Source organism: Tenrec ecaudatus, chromosome 2, assembly GCF_050624435.1.
Source record: "Tenrec ecaudatus isolate mTenEca1 chromosome 2, mTenEca1.hap1, whole genome shotgun sequence".
Classification (NCBI taxonomy): domain Eukaryota; kingdom Metazoa; phylum Chordata; class Mammalia; order Afrosoricida; family Tenrecidae; genus Tenrec; species Tenrec ecaudatus.
Genome location: NC_134531.1, coordinates 17,803,861 through 17,812,967, shown reverse-complemented (window position 1 = coordinate 17,812,967; position 9,107 = coordinate 17,803,861).

The window sequence follows — 9,107 nt, the reverse complement described above, 5'->3', positions numbered from 1 at the left end:
AGAGGCCAGCTTCACAGAGCCATTTAGCTTAGTTACCCTTCAATCAAGCTGTGACCTGATTAAACTCCAGCCACATGTTCCTTTGGGAACCTAGTCGGCACAATAAATCTATCACAATTGGAAAGGAAGACAGAGGGCAGAGGCCTTGAGACAACAGGCCTATCATGGTGTGGAGTTGTATTCCCATCATTCGGGAAGAACAGGGATGAGTGGAGTCTTGTAAATGCTTTTTCCAAGTGAGCTAAAACTGGTGAAGCTTATTTCCCCTCTCTGTTATGAAAAACTTCCAGATGTATTTCTTAAATGATTGCTTTCTTATTCCCCTGACACACCCCAGGGGTGATCATTCTTGACTCTTCCTGTGAGAAGGTAATAAGGTTTCTATAGATCAAATCCCAAAAGACGTCTCACCATTGATATTGTACTTTTGCATACCCACACTAGGGAAAGCAGACTCCAGGTCTAGAAAGTCATTGAAAACAAATATCTGTCTTAATTTCTTAGTGCTTCTAAAACAAAAAATGCTACAAATTGGTGTTTAAGGAGCAAATATTTAATCATATCTACAGCATCTGAACCAGGTAAGCAGATTTTAACTGTAACTCTCTAAATGTGCCTGTCTCTTAACATTTCTCAGTAGTGTTTTGCTCTGTGGTCTCAATTCTTCGACACAACTAAGAAAAGTTATTGTTTATACATTCATCCAGGTTTTTTGTTGCCATAACACTAAATGTGTTGATAATATCTTCACATGTTGAACTAAAAGCAAAGGTGCCTAGATACTTAAAATATACTCTTATTCCCCACCACACATTCCATAATTCATGCATTTATTTAAATATCCTGAATGCACTCATTTATGAACATCATTATTTTCCCCCTTGGCGTGTAATGCACATATCATAGAATCCAATAGTTCAATCAAACAAAGAAAGTGTGTACAATAATTGCCACAATAAGTTTAGAAAACATTCTCCTACCTGGTACTCATTATTAGCCCCCAATTTCCCCCCAACAATCCCTGCTGTGTGCCTAGGTCATTATTAATGATTTAATAATTCCATCGATTTTCCTCTGTTGGATTTCATATCAAGTGAACATATACTAAACAAAATCAAGAGAACAAAAATAATTTTGAAAAGACAAAATAAAAGAGAAAAACCTCCATTGAGTAGAAAAATTAAAAGTGGAACATATTAAAAATGGTTCAAAGTGATAAATGTTATGTTTTAACATGTTATGATTTAACCTAAGCATATAAAATGATGCCTTTTAGAGGTAAATGATAAATGTTATGTTTTAACCTAAGCGGATCTGCCACAATTGGCTTTACAATGCTGTCTATCTGCAAACCAGGCTATTCAGAGCTCTAGACTATGGTCAGAGGCTTAATACATGTGGGGACCTTAACACATTGATTTTGGTCTTCAACTATCATACTTCCAAAACCCTCTGTAAACTGCATGCTCTGAATTTTAGCTCTGATATAGTTCTGTTCTCGGGATTTGGATTTTATAATTTATAATTCTTGGGTCACACAAGCTAGTGTGCTTCTCCCATGCGGACTTAGTTGACACCTAACTTAGATGTCTGCTTGTTTTGAGACAAGTCTGTATGATCCCAGCCACTCTTCTTTCTGATCTTTGGGCAACATCTGATTTCTTCACCACACTTTAATATAGCACCCACATCTTCAGTGACTTCTCATTGAGGGCAAGTATGGAGTAGGGTCAGGTCAAAACTAATTGTTCTTAGATTCGGGTTAGTATTGAACGTGAATCCAAAGTTGATTCATGTATCTATGGTTCATATTTGTCTTAGGTTCATTTTAGAGGCAACATTATTATTATATAGGAGAATGTTATAAATCCTCCCCATGGGGAATACGGTCATTCCCTCTATAGTTTAACAATGGTATCGAGTTTAAAATCTGGTTGAGGAAAGGAAATTCTTCAGTTATCTGTAGAATTGAATTCATTTGTAGACTTGATTGTCTCATTTACAATGTATTTCTTCATATAAATCCTTGGGTTTAAGTTATTGTCTAATTTTCCTTTTGAGGACTGTTAAAATTGGATTTTCAAATTCAGATATTGACCATTTCAATATCTCCTATCACACTAGTTTGTGGGGTTGTATGTTTATTAAGGAATCTTTGCTTCTTTTCCTATTGAAAGGTATAATCTATTATGCTCAAGTCAATTCAATGTATTTCTTGGACAATCTTTATCCACCAACTGTGTTACAAAGAAACAATCATTAGATGAAAACTATGTAAGTCTTCTGGTGTGTAGACATATAAGGTGTTTTATCTTCTAACCAAATCAGTTACTACACACACACACACACACACACACACACACAATAACAGCTCCTAGTTTTTGACTCAACTTTGGTTTTTCATTCACCACAACCACACATAATATGTACATAAATCAGACAAAAGTGTTTGAATGAACTGCTGTTTGAATTGTATTTATGGATAAATTGGTTGCCATTATGATGGCTGTTCATTGCATGGCAACACATAATTATTACAGGTTATGGTACATAATTGGAAGTCAGGCATTGTTATAACCATATTTAAAATACACACAAGGCATTTGCTTTCAACAAGGAAGTGAACAAGACGAGGGTAACCAGCAGGGTCTCTTTCAGGAATTAAAAATTCACACAATTGTATTGGAATCTGAAGAAAGATTCTCTTTATTTTACAAAAGAAACTTAATGAAAACTTCCACATATGTTAAAATGGAAAAATTTTAAATATGACTAAAATGATGTTCAAAATGGTAAATGTGTTTTGTTGTCTGCCCTTCACTGTTGTTTTTATTGTTAGGTGCCATCTAGTCAGTTTTGCCCAATTCTAAACCATTCTCACAGTTGTTGTAGCCTCTGCATAGCTCCATCTCCAGGAAGTCTTCCTCTTATTCTGTGACCCTCTACTTACCAAGCATGACATCTTTTCTCAGAGATTTTCCTTCCCAATGACGTGTCCAAAGTACATGAGGCAAAATACGTGATTGTAAGAAACATTCTGACTGTATTTCTCCCGATGCAGATTTGAGTGCTCTTCCGGAATTCCATGATATAGTCAAGATTTTTGCCAACACAACAATCCCGGGGTATCAAAAAAATTCATCTGACGAATGAACTGATATATTTGAAAAGATTTTTAGGGATAATTTTAAAAGTAACCTTTGCCTACTATCTCATGCTTATAATGATATGTGGAAAGAAAATCTTAACTGAAGAAATCTCTAAATAAAGAATGGATGAATATAAAAGGGTCAATAATTATAGAAATTAAACATAAAACTCATTGTGCGGTTGTGTCTATTCTCTAAAATGTACACAATTCTAAAATAAGTGATTTCTTAGACATGGATATCAAATATAAAGCATTGCCAAAGGACATGATGTACAGATAAAGAAAAGCATGAGACTATAAATTACTATAAATTTATTCTCATAGAAAACAAAATTTTTAAAATCCCAATAATGATCTTAAAGACATCCTTTATTTATTAAATATGGTTCCCAAGAATCTTACTTATTTTGCCCCAGGAAACAAGGAAAGGAATGGCTTTTATAAAATGATTAAAATGGATATTAATGGGTGTGTTTTTGTCTAATGGAGGAAATTATAAATTGAAACCCAGCAAGTTCACAGAGCTCTTAAAAGAATTATACCAATTTGCTTCTATAAAAGTAACAAAGATAAATTAAATCACAAAAGGCCCAAAGTTTGTATACCCAAACTTTTCAATACAGGAAATAGACAACACGACATATTATAGAAAAAGGACAGATGACTTAGAGGCAGGATCTGCAAGGAGGGACTCGGGGTCACCAATAACCAAGTCATCAAAGACAAGAATAGAAATCTTTAATCAACGAGTGGCTACATTTGAAAATCCACAAAGTATTTTCAGAATTGCTATCATCAAGGTATTTTCGTGTTTCCTATGTTCCACAATTTTCAGTGAAATTATCCAGAGTGGTTATTTTATGGCTTTAACAAGTAATGACATGTTGGCTTTTTGGTTGAGGAATCTATACGTTGGCATAAGTCTATATTACTTCTAACAGTACCCGCAAACGAAAGCAAAACCAAGCAAACCCAAACTCACTGCCATGGGTTGATTCCAAGTCATACAGGCCCGATCGTGCAGGTGAGAACTGTCCCTGTGAGGTGCTCAGATTGTACCTCTTTGTTGTTGCTTTGTTTTCAGGTGCCATCAAGTCCATTCTGACCCCTGGAGACCCTGGGCACAGCAGAAGGAAACACTGCCTGGCCCTCTGCCATCTTCCCAATTGTTGCTATGTTTAAGGCCACTGTGTCAGTCCATCTCATGGAAGGCCTGCTTTGAATGCTGTCCTTCTCCAGGGACTGGTCACTTCTGACAAAATGTTCAAAGTTCGCAAGCGGAAGTCTTGCCAGTCTTGCCTCTAAGGAACACTGAGTGATCATAATTCTTACAACTCTCTTATCCTATAGAAAGTCCAGTCTTTCTCCCAAGGCGCTGCTGATGGTTTCAAACTACTGACCTTGTTATTGGCCGCTTAGCATATAACCGGTATCACACATGGGCTAGTTGCCTTCAAAGGGATTCTGACTCATGGTAGGCTCATGTGGGCCTGAGGATACCTGCACTTCAAAGGGTTTTCCATGGCTGTCCTTTTAGCTGTAAATTGCCAGGCATTTCCTCTGGGGCATCTCTGGGTCTGTGTTAACCTCTGACTTTTTCCATTAGCAGCCTTCGTCAAAATCCCCACACAGAGTCTCATCTGAAAATGAGGCTCCTCAGAGCTGTCCCGAGGAATTACCCCTGCATAGGAGCAGCACGCCTGCATGTTGCTGATCGGCTATGCCCCGCACTTTGAATGAATGTCATCATGAGACAAATATTGGGGTCTTGATGAAGAGAATGTGTATACATTTCATGCCAGAAGGCGTGTGTTTCCCTGACCTAAAGAAAAAGTGTGGTAGATCCTGTCCAGAAATGGCTTCTACAATAAATCGCATGAGTCAGAAACAGCTTAATAGCCACTAATACCAATAATCTGTTTACAACATGGCAATGATGTCCCAATGTAGTTCCTCCTCTTCTTCAACCTAAGTGCACTTGTGTCGTTCCGTTGGGCCATATAGCAGAACGGCTATTCTGTTTCCCAAGGCTTGGCTGCAAAACGCTGCGCAAAGAAGTCCTGTGCACAGATTCTCTCTGACAGCTCCGTTAAGAGCCCCAAATCATAGGCAGCTTCAACTGCTACACTTGAGTTATGGGATCTTCAAATGACTGTAGCTCCCAAATTTGAGTTCACCCCCTGCCTTCGAGTCCGCTGGGCCTCTACTGCGTGAGGAGCATAAGCTCTGCCAAACTCGCAGATTCTTCAGCAAAATAAATGACCTTGGCTATTAGAAGCCACTAAATTTAAGGTGGGCTGTTATCATTTAATCAATACCTAGAGCATCTGGATTGGGTGGCAACTTTATATTGTGTAACTCACTACTTGAGTTACTACCGGTCTGAAATGATCTGAAACGAAATCATCTGCCGAACTGCATGCATGTGTTAGGTGCTTCCCCAGTCTTGTTTAGTGTCTGGGGTGTGTTCACCCATTCCTTGAGAAGACTGCAGATCTTGCTTTGTCCCCCAGATTCAGACCCCAGCTCACTTTTTATTGATGTTTCAATTTTTGTTTGTCTCAGATTTATGAGGAGGTTTCTAATCTGAATTCTCAGCTGGCATGAGTCCTTGGGCTGTTTTTCTTTCTCCCCAAGGACCATTAAAATATAATTACCAGGTGGTTAGGGAGCAGCAGAATACCAGGGGAGCTGTGCTGACTGGAGCATTTGCTTACCTTTCTGGATTCTTATGCCTTTGCATAGTTTGGAGCCTGTGAAGATTCCTTTTATTTGATTATCTGCTCAGCAGGGCATTTAGAAAGTGTATCTACAGTTTATCAAACATTTTAGCTGCTTGGTATCACAAAGTTTATTTAACAAGATATTGTATCTTGTTGCCAGAAGCAAAATTGGTTTGCACTTATACACAATTATTTTCTTTTAAATGTTTTATGTATAATTAAGAACTTTATATCAAAGAGCAACTGAACATTAAGAAAACATCCCAGCCCAGGCCAGATCAAGTCCATAAGTCTGGTATTAGCCCACATGTCCAATACCAGTCTATAAAGTCCTCTTCAGACTCACACAACACATGCAATGACCCCGAATGCAGGAAGACCACAGGCCTCTGTTGTGGGAAGTCTTGTGGATCCAGTGGTGGTGGAAGTTTATCAGTGCTGGTGTGGGTCTCCACGTGGCTCCTCCAGCTCCAGGGTTCTGGCTCCATCAGTGCAGCACCATGTGTCTTGTCAACAGGAAGGTGTACCAGATCCACACAGTTATTTTCAAGTTATAATTTCTGGGGAAAAATTCTGAAGTGGTGGATCCTTGAGCCATATCTTAAAAGAAAACCATGTGTCACCATTGTATTAAGTTTCAAACTAAAGGAGGTGAAAAAGAATTCATAATGAAGAATTTTGTCCAACCAAGTATAATTTAAAAATGAAGTCCTTGATTCTATCCTTAGGGAACATTTCAATGGGAGTAGGCAACAGCCAATTTAGCGAGGACACTTGGGGTTCATAAGACAAGTAGCATTTTCAGTAGCTGATTACTGTCAGCTCACAGACAAAATTCTCATCAAGCCTCAAACTTTACTTGGAAGTTTTCCTCATAAGAATTGTTGAATTAAACCACAATCATAGCATCTGTGTAACAATTCACCGCAGTGCCCTTCCTTACCTCCTTTATCTTGCCCTACATTGAAAAAAAAAGCACAGGAGATCAACATCTCAAACTCAATATCTCCATACTTAACATATAATTTAATACATCAATATGTTCATCCCTTAAAATAATTAAATGTATGCATGTGTGTTCGTGCAGCCCCAGTGGTCTAATGGTTAAGCATTGGGCTGAGATCTGAAAGCTCATTGTTGCAGAACTCCTAGCTGCTCCGCCTTGCTTGACTATGAAGGGATGGAGAACCCGAAACTGCTGGTCCTGTAGTCGCCATGAGCTGCTATCGGCTCACGGGCAGTGACTTTACATGGTCTTGGTGTGTGCTCAGGTACATCAGCTCTCCTTTTATGGTAGAGTTATCAAGTCATGTTTTTAAAACAAACAGACAAAAAATTCTAACTATTTCAGATTTTAGGTCATATTATTATTTCATTTCTGAATTCTCAGTATTGCGGTCTGTAAATGTACTTTAAGATATCTTAATTTATTAATTTCTAATGTAGCCATGAATTGTTTAACACCTATGGTATGTTCTATGAAGTAGTATATTATGTGATTTGCACTTTGTGGGAGTGCCATATAACTTAATCCACGCCTACTTTTTCTTTTCTTTTTATTTCTGTAGTATATATTTTATTTTTTTAAACAATTTATTAGGGGCTCATACAACTCTTATCACAGTCCATACATACATATACATACATCAATTGTATAAAGCACATCCATACATTCCCTGCCCCAATCATTCTCAAAGCATTTGCTCTCCACTTAAGCCCTTTGCATCAGGTCCTCTTTTTTTTTCCCTTCCCTCCCCTCTCCCCCCTCCCTCATGTGCCCTTGGTAATTTATACATCGTTATTTTGTCATATCTTGCCTATCTGGAGTCTCCCTCCCCCCCTTCTCTGCTGTCCCTCTCCCAGGGAAGAGGTCACATGTGGATCCTTGTAATCAGTTCCCCCTTTCCAACCCACTCACCCTCCACTCCCAGAATTGCCCCTCACACCCTTGGTCCTGAAGTTATCATCCACCCTGGATTCCCTGTGCCTCCAGCTCTCATATGTACCAGTGTACAGCCTCTGTCCTATCCAGCCCTGCAAGGTAGAATTCGGATCATGGTAGTTGGGGGAAGGAGGCATCCAGAATCTGGGGGAAAGCTATGTTCTTCATTGGTACTACCTCGCACCCTAATTAACCCATCTCCTCTCCTAAACCCCTCTATGAGGGGATCTCCATTGGCTGACACTTGGGCCTTGGGTCTCCATTCTGCACTTCCCTCTTAATTTAATATGGTACATATATATACATATACACATACATACACACACATATATCTTTTTTTTTTTTTTTGCATGATGCCTTATACCGGGTCCCTTTGGCACCTCGTGATCACACTGGCCGGTGTGCTTCTTCCATGTGGGCTTTTTTGCTTCTGAGCTAGATGGCCGCTTGTTCACACCTACTTTTTCCTAAAGCTTCATGAATATGCTTCCTGGTTTAGCAAGAATTGTGGAAGTGTAGAGAGCGATTCAGTTTTGTGTCTGGTCCACAGTCCAGGTCATTAGCAGTTTCTCCGTATCTGATATACATCACATTCTCATTTTCATTATCCTCGTAGCTTTCAGTGGAGTCAAGTCTCTAATAGACTTGAGAACTTTTTTCTGTGCTTTTAAAGCCCACCGTCATTGTCAACAGCGGCACGCCTCCAGTGAGAAAAGTAGAATTCACTTATGTTCCACCCTCTGCTTAATAACCTTTTGCTTCCCTTTTTCCCTTCCAAATGCATTCTTCTCCTTTGTCTCTTACTGCTACGATCACTACTATTGGGTTTTTTTCCCATGCTTAGGAGTCTTGGTTCATAGCAATACTTTAGAAAGAAAATTAAATATGATTTAACCCTACAACATTAATATATGTGCAACGCATTCACATAATTAGATGTTACTGCCTACAAGTCAAATCATAAACATTTTTGGATGGAAGTTGGAGAATAGTACCTACATAAACAAATGATGTAGGCATTCATTGTGACTATCTAGACATATCTAGTGCATTTCATATATGTGGTCATATATACCAATCACTTGATATACCAGAAACATGAGGTATAGAATTGCCCATGGAAAGCTATTGTATTTCCTATGTCGGATTCAGAACTGAGGATATCTGAACTCTATTATCACCTCATAGGACCTGGACATGGTGTTGTAAAGTCAGCTTGGTTTGGGTTTGATACCCACCCTTGAGTTTAACATTGGGATGCTCACCAGGAGTGGAATCTGCATGACTCCAT